At 50.4% G+C, this 19,873-nt stretch overlaps 1 long non-coding RNA gene across 1 annotated transcript; it reads right to left on the bottom strand.

Moving 5' to 3' along the window:
• Positions 1 to 3,822: 3,822 nt before the first annotated feature.
• On the bottom strand, positions 3,823 to 16,994 carry LOC146257907 (uncharacterized). Its single transcript, XR_014729861.1, has 2 exons — positions 16,798 to 16,994; positions 3,823 to 4,028 (listed from the first exon to the last, which is right to left on the bottom strand). It is a non-coding gene; the product is annotated as an uncharacterized LOC146257907 (long non-coding RNA).
• Between the last annotated feature and the right edge of the window lie 2,879 nt (positions 16,995 to 19,873).

Genomic DNA, 19,873 nt, shown 5'->3' with positions numbered 1-19,873 from the left:
GGAGACGAGAGGTGAGGAGACGAGAGGTGAGGAGACGAGAGGTGAGGAGACGAGAGATGAGGAGACGAGAGGTGAGGAGACGAGAGGAGGTAAAAAAAAGAGGGACCGAAAGAGACATAGGAAGACAGGAGTGCGCTGGGGGAGAGAAATAGAGGGAGAGGAAGAGATGAAGGAGAAGAGGAGAAAGAGTGCCAGAGGGAGGAACATCGCTTTTTAAATGAGAAAGGGAGGGAGGGAGGGAGGGAGGGAGGGAGGTAGGTAGGTAGGTAGGTAGGGAGGGAGGGAGGGAGGGAAGGGAGGGAAGGGAGGGAGGGAGGACAACAGTCATTTTTTTTGTAATTTAGCAGACGCTCTTATCCAGAGCGACTTACAGTAAGTACAGGGACATTACCCCCGAGGCAATTAGGGTGAAGTGCCTTGCCCAAGGACAGAACGTAATTTGGCACGGCCAAGAATCGAACTGGCAACCTTCAGATTACTAGCCGGATTCCCTAACCGCTCAGCCACCTGACTACCTGTTCTCTACTTCACTTGTCTCTCTTTCCATCTCACCCACACACACACACACACCTACACACAAACACCTTTCATAACAAAAAGCCCCTCCCCCTTGTTCCCCCTTCCTGTCGCCGAGTTACGGGGGCGGGTGCAGCACTGACATGGTAATGGATGCCCGGTTCCAGTAATGACTCACGGCTGTGATGACAGCTCTGTCTCAGAGGCAGAGAGAGCACCTGTGCAGCAGAGACTCCAGGAGTCAGGGTTAGTCTACTGTCTGCAGCAGAGACTCCAGAAGTTCAAGTTCAGACCGCTTTGCTGCAGAGCTGCACACAACCACTCTACCATGGAGGGCTGGGTCTACCTCTTTCCTCCTCTTCTCACTCCTCTCCTCTCCCTCCCTCCCCTTCTCCTCCATCCCTCCCTCCATCATATTCCTCCTATTCCTCTCCCTACTCCTCCGCTCCTCTCCTCCTCTTCTCTCCATCCCTCCCTCCCCCCCTCCTCATATTCCTCCTCTTCCTCCTCTTCCTCCTCTTCCTCCTCCTCCTCCTCCTCCTCCTCCTCCTCCTCCTCCTCCTCCTCCTCCTCCTCCTCTTCCTCTTCCTCTTCCTCTTCCTCTTCCTCTTCCTCTTCCTCTTCCTCTTCCTCTTCCTCTTCCTCTTCTCCTCCCTCCCTCCCTCCCTCCCTCCCTCCCTCCCTCCCTCCCTCCCTCCCTCCCTCCCTCCCTCCCTCCCTCCCTCCCTCCCTCCCTCCCTCCCTCCCTCCCTCCCTCCCTCCCTCCCTCCCTCCCTCCCTCCCTCCCTCCCTCCCTTGGGGCTGCATGTAAAACAGGACAGACTGGTACTGGGTATTTTCTCACTATGTTTGAAAAACCTACACACACACACACACACACACACACACACACACACACACACAACATGCATACACTAAACACACACATCATGCCCTGAGCTCTCACACACACACACACACACACACACACGCTTTTAATTTAGTTAGTTGAATTATTTATTTCCAGAAAGGAATTGGTTGTTTTCACAGATTGATTGTAATGAAAGCTGTACATTCAGTCTCATGTCTCAGGGCTGTGATATAAATGGAGATTGGAGTGGGTGGGGGGTGGGGGGCCAGCGTGGGGTGGATAGGGGGGTGGGGGGTGGGGGGCCAGCGTGGGGTGGAGAGGGGGGTGGGGGGCCAGCGTGGGGTGGAGAGGGGGGTGGGGGGCCAGCGTGGGGTGGAGAGGGGGGCGGGGGGCCAGCGTGGGGTGGAGAGGGGGGTGGGGGGCCAGCGTGGGGTGGAGAGGGGGGTGGGGGGCCAGCGTGGGGTGGAGAGGGGGAGGGGGGGCCAGCGTGGGGTGGAGAGGGGGGTGGGGGGCCAGCGTGGGGTGGAGAGGGGGGTGGGGGGCCAGCGTGGGGTGGAGAGGGGGAGGGGGGGCCAGCGTGGGGTGGAGAGGGGGGTGGGGGGCCAGCGTGGGGTGGAGAGGGGGGTGGAGGCTGGCTGGGTGGGTGGTAAGATGGGCCCTGAGTTTTGGCTCGGAGTACACCAGTAGACCAATGATCCAGCTGTTTTAATAGCTCACTGGACTACATCTCCCATGCAACAACACCTGTTGTAGGTCCTAACTGGACTAAGACCTCTACGTGAACAGAGACAGATGGAGCTGGTTTCAGAGAGACTTGAACCCACAACCTTCACAGGATATGACATCAAAGAGTGTGATGGAGAACCAGAAACAGTTTGTCACCTGGTCAGTGTGTGTGTGTGTGTGTGTGGGGGGGGGGGGGGGGTGATTTCCGCAGGTAAAACCTGGAGCCAAACTGGATCACAAACCCTGACCTGCTGTGAACCAAGCTGTCACAGTAGAACACACACACACTTACACAAACGCATGAACACACACACAGACAGACAAATATACAGTATACACACACACACACACAGTGTGTAAACACACAGAGTGACTCACACACATGTACATGTGTTTGCACACTGGGTATTAGAACTGCTTAGTAAATACTAAATCAAACTCATTTGTGAAGGTAATATTCAACAAACAAAAAATACCATCCCTCCCTCCATCCATCTCTCTGTAGGTGTTTACAGTGACTAAGACCCCAGAGCTTTCGTCTCGACACATCCCTCCCTCTCTTCCCCTCTCCCTCTCTCACCCCCCCTCCCGCACGCAGGATAAAACACCTTCATTAACTAACAACGCAAGGCCACCTCCCTCCCTGCCCATTGTCACTCCCCTTGGTAACAGACCCCCCCCCCCCTCCCTCGCTTAGCAGCACCTGTGGCCATGCTGGGAGGTCTGCTGGATAGTACCTGAATATTTAACACACACACAGACACACACACACCCAAACACACACACTCACCCAGACACACACACACACCCAGACACACACACACAGACACACACACACACACACACCCAGACACACACACACACACACCCAGACACACACACACCCAGACACACACACACAGACACACACACACACACCCAGACACAGTAGCAGTGTCTTAATGTTTACTCACACGATGTCTCACCCCCCTCTCCCTCCCTCCTCAGCAGGCTGCTGTTTCAGATCAGCACCCCAGAACTCAACTCTCCTTCCTCTCCCTCATCTCTCCTTCCCACATCCCTCCATCCCTTCCCTTCCTCTCCTCATCCGAGGAGAGGAGGATAAAGACAGTCTTTGTTGTCACACCCTAGCCAGACTGACCTTTCTAGGTGGTGCTAGGTGAGACTGCCCTCAGTGTGTGTGTGCGTGCGTGTGTGTGTGTGTGGTAAATGCCATGTCTGGTCTATAACAGTATAATCAGTCGTGCTCTCCCTCTCAGATCAGTACAGAACCCTCTCTAACCCTAACCACTAAGCTCTCCCCCCCTCTCCCTCCCCCCTCCCCCTCCCCTTCCCCCTCTCCCCCTTCCCCTCCCTCTCCCTCTCCCCCTCCCTCTCCCCCTCCCTCTCCCCCTCCCTTTCCCCCTCCCTCTCCCTCTCCCTCTCTCCTCTGTGAGGTCTCTCTGAACTACATGTCCCTGTCTCCTCCTTTGCTGGAGGCTCCAGCCCACAGCACATGGAATACACTAGAACTAGACTAACACACACACACACACACCTGCACGCACACACAGACACACACACATCTGCACAAACTCTCTCATACACACACCCACACACCCATACAAACACAAATCCTTCTCTCACACACACACACACACACACACACAAGTTTCTTTGTGGCTTTATTGTAAAACCCCCAGAGAACATATCTCTCACTCACTCTCTCTGAATGACAAGATGATAAGATATTGAGTTTCCTGCTCTTCAAACAGAAGAACTTTATTGATTATTGACCACAGACAGATAAGGAAGAAGAGGATGCGTAGGTGCTTTGAAATACACCATCTTCCTCTCCTCCTCTGATCCCTCCTCCTCTCTCGTGTCCTCTTCCTCTCATCCTTCTCTCCTCACCTCCTTCTCTCCTCACTTCCTTCTCTCCTCACCTTCTCAGATGCTGTTGAGGGATTAAGAGAGATGGATTGAAAGAGAACAAGCCACATTCAATGTAATCTCTGGCAACAAACACACTCTCTCTCTCTAACTCACTCTCTCTCTCTCTATCTAGGCAGAGAAAAGAGATTCAATGATTGAGAAGGAGAGAGGAGGGGGGACACCAGGTGTTTGTGCAATCAAGCATGTGTGTGTGTGTGTGTGTGTGTGAGTGAGAGTGTGTGTGTGTGTGTGAAAGTGTATCTGCGCATGTGCGTGTGTGTGTAACCCAACCCTGGCACCGCAATGCATCCTGGGAGCTCAGAGTGAGGCGTGCGTGTTCAACAGTAGACTGACATCTTAGAGCCTGTCAGAGGACCTTCGTCAGTGAGGGTGGGTTTCAGTCAGACTCTGTTGGGCTCCAGCAGCCTGTTTGATATGCTGTTAGGGTCTCCTCTCCAGCACTGAGAAATACACACACTGTACACACAGGCACAGCACAATCATAGGATTGCACTGGCAACCTATACAACTGAGCTGTTTACTGACACTAACACACACACTGGATAATATCAAACTGCGACACACACACACACACACACATCGACACAGTCACATTGTGTCTTTTATTGATTTCTATGCTGTTTTCCACACAGGTGTGTCAATGTTCACCCAACAACTGCATTTAAATGGAAATGAGATGTGTGTGAATGTGTGGCTGAATGTGTTTGCAAGAGTGTGTGTGTGTTTGTGGTGGAGGTTTGTTACAATGCAGGATTGTTCAGCCAGAAAAAGAGAGACAAGAGAGAGAGAGACAAGAGAGAGAGAGAGAGACAGAGAGAGAGAGAGAGAGAGAGAGAGAGAGAGAGAGAGAGAGAGAGAGAGAGAGAAAACCTCTTCAGTAAACTGTGATGGTTAGGGCCAGAGAACAGCTCATCTCCAGACACTTAACTCCCACACAGGAAGCAGGAAAGAAGGAACACCTTCGAACACCTCCGTATGTCACACACACACGCAGGATGGAAAAATGAGGGCTACAGAGCTGACCTGTGGATCTGGAGGCTGGACGGCAGGTTCATTATCTGTGTGTGTGTGTATCCCCATGTTAGGTGGGGAGGCTAGCAGCAGCTTGGAGTGAAACTAACATACAGAACATGTCTCCTCTACTGAGAACAAGAGATGGATAGCCAGAGAGATAAAGGGAGAGAGAGGCGAGGAATACAGTGGTAAATAAACCCAGGGGAAGTGACGGGAGGATGAGGAGAGGGGGGGGAGATTTATGGTGTTTTGCTGCTAATTCATCTCGTCCTCCTGGTTGGGCTGCATTATTAATGTCTCGCACCATGAGGCAGTAATTGTGTGACAACTGTAAATAGGATTCTCTCCATCCATCCCTCCATAACTCCCTCCTTCCCAATCTCCCTCACTCTCTCCCTCCTCCTTGCCTCGCTCTTTCCATCCCTCCTCCCCTCTCCTTCCTCATTTCCCTCCTCCCCCATCCTTGCCAATATCCCTCTACCCCCCCCATCATCCCCCCCTCCATCCCCCCTCCCTTATACTCCATCACTCAATACTGTACATCTTTCAATCTCTCTCTCTTTCCCCTCTGTCTGTCTGTCCCTCATCACTTTCTCCACCCCTTCTTCATCTACGTACACATCTATAAATATATAGATTTACATATGTGTAGATATCTATTGACATAAATATAGATATATAAATATAGATATATACAAATAGACAATAGAGATCAATAAAGATAGCTAGCTATAGATATTTGGAGATAAATGAAGATAGAGATAGCTATATATAGAGATAGTGACATATAGATAGGGATAAAGGCATGTAGAGATAAACAGAAATAAACAGATGGACAGATTTCAATCTCTTCATTCCTTTATCTGTGCCTCTCTTCATTCCTTTATCTGTGCCTCTCTTCATCCATCCATCCCAAAGACAGAACAAAACTTGCTACTGTGTCAGAATATGAAGCTTTAGCGACAAATTCAACTATATTGCAACTCAGCGCAAGCTGTGATATACTGTACAGCTACCAGCTGCTGGAGAGGAGATGTTTATGGGGGGAGGTGTTTGGGGGGGGGCACAACAGTCCTCAGCATCTGCTTCCTCCTCCTCAGATGATTCTAATAATTATAGTTCACTGTCAAGATGTCTTCTGTTTATAGCGAAACACAGCGTGTGGACTACTTTGTGATGCGGAAGGATCAGACAGCCAGAGCCACATCACAGTGCTGTGTCTGTTAGAGGCTCTATTCCTGGGACAGGTGCAGCGCGAGGGTGTAAGGAGATCAGAGGACCGGGGATGAAGCAGGCGGGGGATCTGGGGGGGCAGATAAATATAGTATTTACTACCTGAGACACAGCATATGGTCCCAGGTGAGGAGGGGATGGGAGGGGAGAGGAGAGGAGAGGCGAGGGGATGGGAGGGGAGGCGAGGGAAGGGGCGAGGGGATGGGAGGGAATGGGAGAGGCGAGGCGAGGCGAGGCGAGGGGAGGGGAGGGGAGGGGAGGGGAGGGGCGAGGCGAGGCGAGGCGAGGCGAGGGGAGGGGAGGGGAGGGGAGGGGAGGGGAGGGGAGGGGAGGGGCGAGGGGATGGGAGGGGATGGGAGGCGAGGGAAGGGGCGAGGGGATGGGAGAGGCGAGGCGAGGCGAGGCGAGGCGAGGCGAGGCGAGGCGAGGGGAGGGGAGGGGAGGGGAGGGGAGGGGAGGGGAGGGGAGGGGAGGGGAGGGGAGGGGAGGGGAGGGGAGGGGAGGGGAGGGGAGGGGAGGGGAGGGGAGGGGGAGACTGCGTTGTCCTAACTTGAGAGCCGCTTCATGAGCGTGTCTGAAGGTTTTACATGTTTTTACGAGCTAGGATGCTGGCATTTCAATTTACAGGACATGAAGCGAGGGGAAAGCTATTCAACTTTATCGACTGTGTAAACATTTAGAATACAAACAGCTGAGGGGTTATATAAACCCAAAACAATCAACCCAGACAGACAGACAAACAGACAGATAGGCAGACACCAACAAACAAAGTAGAGATATTTGGTAAACATTCATAACAAACAGATGAATCTCTGTATCTCCATGCTGAATGTTGGCCTAATCAAACAAGTTGTTTATTAAGTCTGCGAAGAACCGCAGGCTTGCAGAGCAGAAGCAGCTAAAGCAGCTAGCAGAGCAGAAGCAGCTAAAGCAGCTAGCAGAGTAGAAGGGCCATCATCAGTGTCTCTCTCATTCTCTCCTCCTCCCTCATTCTGTCTCTCTTCCTCCCATCCATCCCTCCCCCTACTACCTCCCTGTCCCCCTCCTCCCTCCTCTCCCGTTTGGCCTTCCTTCCCTCCCTCCCGACAGAGACACGACCCCCTGGAGGGTGTGAGATTATAGACAGTGTGATATTTATTCCAGCCGTGAGATCATCTAGAATGCAAAGATAGAACACAGTTCTTCATTATCTCTGTTGGGGGCCTTCGATCCTACATCTTCCCTGCTGGGGTTTGAGCCCTCCGTCCCCCAGTCCTCCTCTCTGTCTCCCAGTCCTCCTCTCTGTCTCCCTGTCCTCCTCTCTGTCTCCCAGTCCTCCTCTCTGTCTCCCTGTCCTCCTCTCTGTCTCCCAGTCCTCCTCTCTGTCCCCCAGTCCTCCTCTCTGTCTCCCAGTCCTCCTCTCTGTCTCCCAGTCCTCCTCTCTGTCTCCCAGTCCTCCTCTCTGTCTCCCAGTCCTCCTCTCTGTCTCCCAGTCCTCCTCTCTGTCCCCCAGTCCTCCTCTCTGTCTCCCAGTCCTCCTCTCTGTCCCCCAGTCCTCCTCTCTGTCCCCCAGTCCTCCTCTCTGTCTCCCAGTCCTCCTCTCTGTCTCCCAGTCCTCCTCTCTGTCTCCCAGTCCTCCTCTCTGTCCCCCAGTCCTCCTCTCTGTCTCCCAGTCCTCCTCTCTGTCTCCCAGTCCTCCTCTCTGTCTCCCAGTCCTCCTCTCTGTCTCCCAGTCCTCCTCTCTGTCCCCCAGTCCTCCTCTCTGTCTCCCAGTCCTCCTCTCTGTCCCCCAGTCCTCCTCTCTGTCCCCCAGTCCTCCTCTCTGTCCCCCAGTCCTCCTCTCTGTCTCCCAGTCCTCCTCTCTGTCTCCCAGTCCTCCTCTCTGTCTCCCAGTCCTCCTCTCTGTCCCCCACTCCTCCTCTCTGTCTCCCAGTCCTCCTCTCTGTCCCCCAGTCCTCCTCTCTGTCCCCCAGTCCTCCTCTCTGTCCCCCAGTCCTCCTCTCTGTCTCCCAGTCCTCCTCTCTGTCTCCCAGTCCTCCTCTCTGTCTCCCAGTCCTCCTCTCTGTCTCCCAGTCCTCCTCTGTCTCCCTGTCCTCCTCTCTGTCTCCCAGTCCTCCTCTCTGTCCCCCAGTCCTCCTCTCTGTCTCCCAGTCCTCCTCTCTGTCTCCCAGTCCTCCTCTCTGTCTCCCAGTCCTCCTCTCTGTCTCCCAGTCCTCCTCTCTGTCTCCCAGTCCTCCTCTCTGTCTCCCAGTCCTCCTCTCTGTCCCCCAGTCCTCCTCTCTGTCTCCCAGTCCTCCTCTCTGTCTCCCAGTCCTCCTCTCTGTCTCCCAGTCCTCCTCTCTGTCTCCCAGTCCTCCTCTAGGTCTCCCAGTCCACCATTGCTGCTGCACCCGTCTCTCTCTTTCCCTTCCCTCTCTACCTCCCTCTCTCTATCCCTCTCTCTCTCACTCTCTCTCCCTCCCTCTCTCTACCTTCTTCCCTCCATCCATTCCTTTCTCATTTCTTACAGATGGTTTAGGGCTGATGATGCAGGGCTTAGCCAGCCAACAGACATGTATACCATCAGCAGAAAGGAAAGAGGGATTTACTGAACAAGAGGGAAAGAGGGGACAAATATCTGACCTCTTTGCAGTTCAACAGTTTGGGGAGAGAAGAGGAAAAGAAAAAGTCATTACTTTTATTTTCTAAGACTAACTCTCTCTCTCTCTCTGTGTCACTCTCCCTCCCTCTATGCAGAGATAGGTTAATACAATTAATAGATTCTTAGTCTCACGCCATGATGTTCTGGAGGTAATGAAAACTGTCAGTGAGAGTGTCTGGAGAGGAGAGGGGGAGAGAGAGGAGAGGAGAGAGAGAGAGAGAGAGAGAGAGAGAGAGAGAGAGAGAGAGTAGAAAGAGGGGGGAGGGAGTGCATAGGGAGGGAGAGCATAGAGAAAGCAGCGCAGTGAAGCAGAGCATTGAATCGTTTTACTCAGCACCACACATTCTTGGCACATGATTTGCCAGCCCAGAGGATGTGATGACACAACACATTCTGCTTAATAATGTGCTAATGAAGTGGATGGATGGATAGATCGATGAATGAAAGTATGAACTCATAAAATATTGAATGAATGAATCAATGAAATACCCATTCCTGTTTCTCCACACAAGATGATTCATGTGTGGTCCGAGGTGCTTGAGCCATCAGCAGAATGATTGTGACAGCAACCTTAAGTCTGCTGATACTAGCTACTGTAGAGGCTAACCTCTAGTCTGCTAAGGCTAGCTACTGTACAGGCTAACCTCTAGTCTGCTCCGGCTAGCTACTGTACAGGCTAACCTCTAGTCTGCTCCGGCTAGCTACTGTACAGGCTAACCTCTAGTCTGCTGATGCTAGCTACTGTACAGGCTAACCTCTAGTCTGCTATGGCTAGCTACTGTACAGGCTAACCTCTAGTCTGCTCCGGCTAGCTACTGTACAGGCTAACCTCTAGTCTGCTGATGCTAGTTACTGTACAGGCTAACCTCTAGTCTGCTCTGGCTAGCTACTGTACAGGCTAACCTCTAGTCTGCTATGGCTAGCTACTGTACACAATAAGTACACGCATATACAACATCTGTGCATTTCAAGTAGCCTACTAACAGAATGTAAATGTAGCCTATTAAGCTCTCATTTAACACATTTAAATTTGATTAAAGTGTTCTCCTTTTCCGCTCAAGAAGTTAGTTAACGTAATGATCTCGACCTTTCCTGTAGTTTCCAAAATACACACAATCATCTTAACCACTCACAAGGCTCCAGCCTGTTTGCTGAATTCAACAGTGTGTCTATACGCACACGAACAGCTTCAGATAACGGTAATTAGAGTTCCCTTCTCACTTAGGTTGCAACTCCGTAGATGACTAATGTTTTTATGCTAAATCATTTGGAACTAAACAGAAAACAGCCTGCTGGAACAGTTGTCCTGTTATTGGATCAAGGGCAAACCAATCCCCTGGTCTCCCTGGAACTCAAACAGATGCAGCAAAAGGGGGGTGAAAGTGCGATTGTTTGTGTGTGCCTATATATACACGGTATATATATCTTTTGGGGGCATTTTTTTTTGACAGAGAGAGTTGAGATTGACAGGTAGTGTGTGTGTGCGAGAGAGAGAGAGAAAGAGAGAGAGAGAGAGAGAGAGAGAGAGAGAGAGAGAGAGAGAGAGAGAGAGGGAGAGAGAGAGGGAGAGAGAGAGACGGAGATAGAGGGAGATAGAGGGAGAGAAAGGGAGAGAGAGGGGGAGACAGAGGGAGGGAGAGAGCGTTTGACAATGTTTTTGATTCTTTCTACCTTGAGACTTGCTCAGTGTGATTTCAGAGAGGAAGTTAAGCTATAGCGGCCCGTGCTTGTGATACCTTGACCCTGCCTCCTCATCCTGTCAATCATAATACTACATGATACTATCATGATAGGACTACAGCAGAGAGGCCTGTGGGTAATGATGTCAGATTCTGTCTCGGCAGTTACTGCTTTCTGCCTTGCACTAAAGCAAAGCCTTGCTCAGAGTGTGTGTGTGTGTCATTTGGTGTCAGGCAGAACTACGCTCAAACAAAGCTCTCAGATTTCAGTGCTCCAGAGAAACACAATGAAGATTGAGATTGAGAGAGGGAGGGAAAAAGAAGGACAGAGAGAGAGAGATAAGAGAGAGAGAGAGAGAGAGAGAGAGAGAGAGAGAGAGAGAGAGAGAGAGAGAGAGAGAGAGAGCGAGAGAGAGAGAGAGAGAGAGAGAGAGAGAGAGAGAGAGAGGCAGACAGACAGACAGACAGACAGACCAACAGACATAGAGAGAAACTAAGAGAAACAGGGAGATAGAGATGCAGAAATAAATAAATCAAAATAGACGCAGAGAGAGAGAGATTGGGGAGTGGCTGGGGAAAGAGACAGATAGGACAAACATTGATGCAAACACAAGCCCCTGCATTCTTCATTGGCTCTGACACACACACACACACACACACACAGAGGCAGATATACACACCACACACACACAGAGACAGACTGACTTAGGAACAGGGTCTGAAAGGGTTTCAGACAGTGCACCTAGATGTGGGGGGAGAGAGAGAGAGAGAGAGAGAGAGAGAGAGAGAGAGTGGGAAATGTAGCATATAGAAAGAAAGAGAGGGAAAACAGAGAGAGAGAATGAAACAGGATGACAGTTGGAGAAAGAACGAGAGAGAGAGAGGGAATGTGCTGATCTCTCCTATAAGAGTCACGACTGTCACCATCAGGGAGACAGCAGCCCTTCTTTCTTTCTTTCTTTCTTTCTTTCTTTCTTTCCTATTGCTCTCTCCCCCTCTCCTCTACTCTCCCTCTCAATCTCGCTCCTCTCTCTCTCTCTTTTCCTCTCTCCTCTCTCTCTCTCCTTTCCTCTCTCCTCTCTCTTTCTCCTTCCCTCTCGATCTCTCTCTCTCTCTCCCTCTGACAGACAGACAGACCTCTCCCTCTACTGCATTTCTCCTTTTCTCCTATTCTCTCTCTCCTCTTCTTTCTTTCTCTCTTTCCTGTTGCTCTCTCCCCCTCTCCTCTACTCTCCCTCTTAATCTCTCTCCTCTCTCGCTCCTCTCCCTCTCTCCTCTCCCTTTCTCCCCCTCTCCTCTCTCTACAGAACATCCATCTCTCCTCACCTGTCTTTCTCTTCATCTCTCTGTTTCCAGGTTAGGGGGCTAGAGCTGGAGGGACAGATGGATGTTAAACTGGCTAGTGAAGAGCAAGGAGTGAGGATGGAGGAGGTAAGCAGAGATGGAGGGGAGGTTGGGAGGCTAGGAGAGTGATGAGGCTCCTCCTGCAGCATGACAAGTGGAGGAGGGATCAGGCCCGACCAGGCTGAGGTCTGTGGTGGATAATGGCTTCTCCTAATGGCCCTGAGACACAAGCATGACTGGCAGGACCCTCTGCTCCCCTGCTACTCCTCTTTCTCCTCCTGTGTGCGTGCGTGTATACGTGTGTGTGTGTATAGGTGTGTGTGTGTATAGGAATGCGTGCGTGAGTGTATAGGTGTGGGTGTGTGCTCAGTCTCTCTCGATGAATAATGCTGTGTAACAGGAGGTCATGGCTGGATGCACTGGCTCCTGTTAACAAAGCTAGACTAGCTCAGTCTAGCCTCCAGCTAACCCGGAGAATATCCCACCTCTCAGCACCCAAACAGCCACTGTGTGTGTGTGTGTGTGTGTGTGTGTACGTCTGCCTTGCCCTAGAGTGACCCCTATAACAGGCCACTTCAACTCTCAGAAATGGCACACCGCACACACACCGCACACACACACACACACACCCATCCTCAGTAATGGTCTCCACTTCAGTGTGTTGGCAGACTGTCATCCTCAGCTCCTCCCACTGTGTCAGCGCCCAGCCCGAGGAGGTGAAGGGGAGCACAGCTGACGACTAACTAGCGTTGTCTGTTCTGTCAGAACCTCGATCTCACAGTCACCACATTTCTTTGAATAAACGCTGCGGCATATATTAATTAACGTTCATTGTTGGTGCAGCGTTTATTCGAGGGCGGCGTTTATTCGAAGAAATGCGGTAATTCAGACAAAGAAATTATCTCAGGAGCGCTTTTATAGTCCATCTGCATATTCATTTATGGGAGGAGGCAAGGCGGGGTCAGTGGCTCGTTCACGTGCGGTCAATCTCACGTTGATTGTGATTTATAAAGGAAAGGTGCGCAGGACCTTGTGTATGACCGGTTATATACACGTGAATATTTCTGTGCTTTGGTACTTTTCGAGTTTTGGCCGTACGCCATCTTCTAGTATGAAAGCTGCGCAACCCTTTCTACAAGAGGCCCCTGGTGTGTGTTGCCTAACACTTGATTGGAGCAGAGTGTTGCCATCAGGAGGGACTCATCCACAACACACAGATGAGCTGGCTTGTAATCTTCTTAAAACAGCTTAGAGAGAGAGTCAAAAAGCAGCATGAAAACACTAAGCTGTGTGTGTGTGTGAGCGAGAGAGAAAGAGGGAGTGTGAAAGAGTGAGATGGTTATAGGAGAGAGAAATAGGGGAGAGAGAGGAGAGGAGAGTGAGCGGAGAGAGAGGCGAGAAAAGACTGAGCTTGTTTGTTACGTACCACCCACATATATCGGTTTAAAAATGAACAGTGTGTGTGTGGGGGTCAAGGGTCACTGGTGTGACTTTGCTGGGAAGACCCTAAATCTCATTAAACTGAGACTGATAGAGATCAGATGGAGCCTGAGGATAAGATGAAATGGAGAGAGAGGAAGAGGGGGAGAGAGAGAGATGGAGAGAGAGAGAGAGCGAGAGAGAGAGAGAGAGAGAGAGAGAGAGAGAGAGAGAGAGAGAGAGAGAGAGAAGGGGGAGAGAGAGATGGAGAGGGAGAGAGAAGGGGGGACAGAGGGAGAGGAGGAGGCAGAGGGAGATGAAAAATGGAAGGTAAGAAAAAGAAAAAGAGGGGTGGATATGGTAGAAAGAAGAAGAAATGGAGAGAGAGATGAACCGAGGACAACAGGAGTAAAGAGAGATGGACATAATTGCCATAATTAAGAAGGAAGTGTGTAATGACACACAAGTCTGGATGGCAGCCCAGTCAGCCAATAGGGGGACAGCTGGCGGCACAGTGCCTGGAGTCCGGCCAATGACAGTGTGTGGGCGGGAGCAGTTGGGTGCTGGTGGTGTGTCCGTGGCGACTGACGTCCAATCACAGCAGGATCTGTGGCTCTCATGGAAGCGAGAGACCTGGTAGGCCAAGAGGGATCACGCATTGGATACATCTTAATGTTGTTTAGAGAGTTTGTACACATCCGAGTTGCTTTCCATTTGGGACCACGAGAAGCACCTGAGAGATGCAGGACTCCTCTAACCAAGACTCATCTGATCTGTGCTTCTGGGCTGGCTCTCCAGGCAGGCCCACACATCTAAACTGAGCCCCATGTCGATCTGAGGCGCAGACTCATTAGATTGATAGATAGACACGTTATTTGTGCCCGGAGGGGAAACTGGTTTGCTGCAGAATCACAAGGCGTTTCATCACAACATCACAGTCACCAACTCCCATCCACCCCCATTCCTCAGCTTGCAACACAAGGAAAATGTGGATTTATTTCAAGTAAATAAGTAATACGTTTTTCAAAGAGGGGAGGGGGCTGTGGGGAATATTGATATCAGTCATGATGTCATGACCACCGACAGAATCCCAGAGAGATTGTAGTGGTAAAAACCATCATCATCATCATCATCATCATCATCATCATCATCATCATCTACATGCATTCTGGACTGCTATTCGGAGACTCCCTCTCTCTAACACGCACACACTGAGAGCATGCCTGTGTTCTGGAGAAACTCAAATATGACATTTTAATCCTCATACATATTAATGGGAGTCCTGCCAGAAAGAACATGACATGAGATGTGGTAAGTGGTGAAGAGAGAGAGAGAGAGAGAGAGAGAGAGAGAGAGAGAGAGAGAGAAAGAGCGAGAGCGAGCAAGAGAGAGAGAGAGACAGAGCGTAAGAAAGAGAGAGAGCGAGAGAGCAAGAGGGAGAGAAAGAGAGAGAGAGCGAGAGAGGAGCAGTGATACTCAGTAACTAGGTAGGGAATCTCCACAGTAAAAACCACACAGTGACACTGCTGTTATGTTCTTACACACGCACACACACACAAACGAACACACACACTTCTCAAACATCACACCATGCAGACAATCACACCCTGCAGACAAAACCAGGAGACCAGACCACATCCCGTCATCACCTCACGCTTCCTGTCTCTCCAGCGCGCTCCTCCCTCTGCTCCAGAAGCAGGGGACCAAATTGGTGTTCACCAATCAAGCAGATTATTGGCGTAATTAAACTTGGCAAAATCTGTGTGTGAGAGGCATCAGGAGAGAGCCGTGCTACCCTCAGAGCTCCACACAGCCTCTCAGAGAGAGAGAGAGAGAGAGAGAGAGAGAGAGAGAGAGAGAGAGAGAGAGAGAGAGAGAGAGAGGAGGGAGGGAGGAAGGAAGGAGAAAAAGGGTCAAATAAGAGAGGAACAGAGAGTGGGAGGGTGGGGGAGGAGGTGGAGTGAGAGAGAGAAACACTGAGAAGGGAGGGGGAAATAGGAAAGAGGAAGAGAGTGGGAGGGTGAGGAGGGGGGAGAGAGGAGGTAGGAGGATAGAGAAGAAAGGGGATAGAGAGAAAGGGGTATGCGGGAAAAGGAAAAGGAAGAGAAGAAAGGAGTGAGAGAAAGAGGAAGGAGAGCGAGAGAGAGATAATGAGATGAGTGGGGGGTTGGAAGGAGAATTAAGGCTTTGAAATCTATCTTAAGCAGAATGTATCCATAAAATAATTAAATCCCTACACCCTTGATGTTCTATGGCTATTAGAAAGCACAGTTTGCAGTGTATTCACAGAGCATTCAAATAGGAGAGCATGAAAGCGCCAGGCCTCTGAGAAGCTAGGTAATCAAACACCAAGCCTGTAGCCAGCGCGTGCACCAACGGCTATACCGGATGAGCTGTGAAGAAGGGAATTGCCTTTGCATCGGTGGTCCAGGGGGATGAGGAGGGAATGAGGGATGGGGAAAGGAGGAGGGATGGAGCAATGGAGGGATGCCAAGCATAGGGAAGCCCAAACCGCAGAAAACTGTCAACACGAGGAAACCCCCACAGCACAGCAGCTGAAAGAGAATCCCGCTCTCATCATCATAACGTCGGCGCCACAACAGATCCGTTTTCTGGAACCTCACTTTGTGACACCGGAAACTATCATAACCCACATTCTAAATGCTTGAGGAACGCAGAGGAAGAGAGCGTGTTATAGCCTTTATGTGAAACCTTACGCAACGTACGATCTCTGGTGTTCGGTGATCAACTGAACCTGTGATCTGCTCCCTGCGCCCCACCGGAGACTAGCTTTCAAAAGAATGGAAGACTACAATATCACAATGACAGAGTTATAACGAAAGCATATTGTCTTGTAAGGCAATCTATGTCCATCGCCGCGTCCGCTCAGACGCCTATCCCAACGGTTGCATTCACATGCCAACAAGCAATTCATCACAACAACAAAAAGATAAATCATAAATAATATTTCCACAACGTTAAATTCAAAGACTAGGCTTTGAACGTCTGAATATAAAAACACATTATAACAAAACTTTTGCTTGGGAGAAGGAGCAGCTTCTCCACCCGACACACTGCACGAGCCTCCTCGGACTGCAGCATCTTTAACATTTCAAGCACGCGGTGGACAAAACTTCACCCGTGCGTGCTACAAGCATTGGGATTTTCTATATTTACGCAGCATTTACGACAACCACCATATACCTGTCACTTTGCACAAAAGCAAATTTACTATGTAGTAAATACAAAAGAAAAACGTGGCTTTAACCATCGATCCGACAATCAATGGAGAACAAACTTGTAAAATGTAGGACTTTAAAGGCTGTCTTCTATTGGTGAACTCAAAACAATGAACGCATCCAAACGTCTTTCACACAAATGATAAGATGTTAATCTGTAGCGTACTCGGAAGTCCACATATTTGACCACTTGAACTGTAACTCCCTGTACGGCTCGCTTACCTTGAACTGATAGTGGTCAGCGTCGCTGAAAAACAGGTGTGGTCGGAAAGCTCATGTTGGTGAGGATAACGATGTCCCTGTCCCTGGTATTTTCAGCTGTACAGCCCTGCTGCTGACACGCTCTCTGTTCGCTGACACACTCACAAACAGCGCTCACTCTCAGTCCCACTCTCACAATCACACTCAGGCGCGCGCCCGGCTCGGAGAGCGAGGCAGGGTGTTTTTTTCTTCTTCTTTTTTCCAGGGGGCGCGCGTGGCACTGGGTTACGACCACGCGCCAACTCCCAGGAGAGGATGCGGGAGCGATGTTAGCTGCAGGGTAAAACGCTGTGGACTGTGGCGTAGGCGGGCGGCGATTTGACAGAAAATAATAGAGGCATTTCATGCTGTCTGATGTACACACAGCTTCCTTCCCGCGGTGTAATAACCAAGCTGTCCTTATTTGATTGGAAAGAGTTTGAGACTTGTACCGTTTCCTCATCCAGCATTGTGAGTTTAAGAGATGAAGGAAACGAGGAAGGAAACGAGGAAGGAAACGAGGGAGGAAACGAGGGAGGGAGGGAGGGAGGGAGGGAGGGAGGGAGGGAGGGAGGGAGGGAGGGAGGGAGGGAGGGAGGGAGGGAGGGAGGGAGGGAGGGAGGGAGGGAGGGAGGGAGGGAGCAATGCCATTAAGAAGGAGGGAAGGAATGAGATTAATTTCAATCAACATTTAGAACAAGGCCCATAACTTTAATGAATAGCTTTCTCTCCTCCTTCTTCAGTGGAGACTGTGTGTGTGTGTGTGGGGGGGGGGGGGGGGGGATTGTAAAGAGTATATATTTTTTAAATTAGAACTATATTTACCAGGTCAGATCAATTGCGGTTGGAAACATTTTGCAAGGTTACCTGCCAAGAAGCCAAATAGAAAACCCACGGCACGTCCACGAGGCTACAAGACACAAAAAATAACGAATGTCGCAAGTTACTGATTTTCCCCCCCCACTATGATGAAGTGGCATCAGGCTATGAGAGAAAGATATGTTTTCTAGTCATGGTAACAGGCCAGTCAGGACCCAGACACAAGAGCCTGTTAAGACTCGGTTTGACTCTACCACGACCCAACATTTTTAATCAAAGTCCCACGTGCTTTACCGCCTACAGTCACTGACCTTTGCCGTAAGAATCGATTGCTATGTCTGTTCAATTGGATCTAACAAAGACATACACACACGTAAACACACAAACAAACATACACAAACAAACACAATGGGATTGATGACTCAAGGTCTCCAGGAAAAAAGTGTATTTCTCATAATATGACTAAACATAGGCTACTGCAGAACAAACAAATCACTGTCATTCTGTGAATCAGAGCTATTCCTAGGTGTACACACACGCACACAGTAGGACTCCTTGCATCGCGATGATCATTTTATGCAGAAGAACAAAGGAGTATCTATAAATAACAATTGTTTGTCAGTAGGGCGTGATGCCGTGTGACGTCGGCTGAAAGACGATAGCATGTGTGTGAAAAATAAATTAATGCTAATATCATCATTAGCTGCAACCTTTGATCTCATTGTTGCTAACTAGGTAATGACTGTAACCCTGCTCTGTTGCGCGCATAATTTACAGGACATCAAATGCGGCGTATTAGAATGCGCACATGCGTACAGTGTTTATTTGCATGTTAGTGATGTTTGTGTCTGCCTCGCTGCCTCGCTGCCTCGCTGCCTCGCTGCTGGACCACTTACGAACACCACGAAGAGTGGACGGGCACCACACACAGACAGGAAGAGCCCACACCACAGACAGGAAGAGCCTACACCACAGACAGGAAGAGCCTACACCACAGACAGGAAGAGCCTACACCACAGACAGGAAGAGCCTACACCACAGACAGGAAGAGCCTACACCACAGACAGGAAGAGCCTACACCACAGACAGGAAGAGCCCACACCACAGACAGGAAGAGCCTACACCACAGACAGGAAGAGCCTACACCACAGACAGGAAAAAGTAGGCCACTACAATACTTGAAATCTCACTTCCTGTTTTTTGCACGTGGCAAACTCCGAACACACAACCAGGTACAGGGTTTATCAACACAGTAGGCTAGAGAGAGCAGGGGGATCAGGTTCCATGTCTTACCCAGAAACAGGGGGCCACTGACAATTCTGGGCCCCGTAAAGAGATTGCAATTTGCCCCCCTACCAGTGTGTGTGTGTCTTCCAAGACCTGTGTGTGTCTTCTGTCCTTTGTGTGTGTGTTGAATCCAGTTAGAGCTGTGTACAGGGACGTGAAGGAGTCTTCCTGTGGAGAAGCAGAGCCCCTGAGGTCATCAAGCATTCTGCAGAGCTAGCCAATCACAGTGCTCCTGCAGCACTCATCCATCCTCAGAGCTGGCCAATCACAGTGCTCCTGCAGCACTCATCCATCCTCAGAGCTGGCCAATCACAGTGCTCCTGCAGCACTCATCCATCCTCAGCCAGAGACACAGCAGATCGAAACACAACCAGCCCAGCCTGGCCTAGCCCAGACCAACCCAAGCCAGGCCAGGCCAGGCCAGGCCAGGCCAGACCAGACCAGACCAGCCCAGACCAAACCAGCCCAGACCAAACCAGACCAGACCAGCCCAGACCAAACCAGCCCAGACCAAACCAGACCAGACCAGACCAGACCAAACCAGCCAGCACAGGCTAGGCCCAACCAGTTTGATCTTGATTGCGGTCAAGAATATAAACATAAATCCATATTTCCCTGTATAAATGTTTAGTATCTTTTAAGAGACGGTGGTTGAATTTCTCCACCTGCAGCTCCAGCCTGAGATCCCCGTCAAACCACGCTGGCAGACAGCCCTCTCCCCTTCCTCCGCTAAAGATGGCCATATAACAAGCACATATCACATTTCCACAGAAAGAGAGGTGTTGGAAAGCGCAGCAGTGGACAGATTGGTGTGTGCGTGCGTGTTGGTGTGCTTGAGTAGCATGTTTCTCCATCTGTGTGTATATGTGCTCCAGAGTCAGTGTGTCCTTGTATATGTGTGTTGTGCTTTGTCCTTTGTGTGTCTATAGGTGTATCTGTGTGTGTATCTGTG

This window comes from Hypomesus nipponensis, chromosome 15 (genome assembly GCF_054491055.1).
Source record: "Hypomesus nipponensis isolate SF chromosome 15, ASM5449105v1, whole genome shotgun sequence".
Classification (NCBI taxonomy): Eukaryota; Metazoa; Chordata; class Actinopteri; order Osmeriformes; family Osmeridae; genus Hypomesus; species Hypomesus nipponensis.
This window is presented reverse-complemented; position numbering and strand designations above follow the sequence as displayed.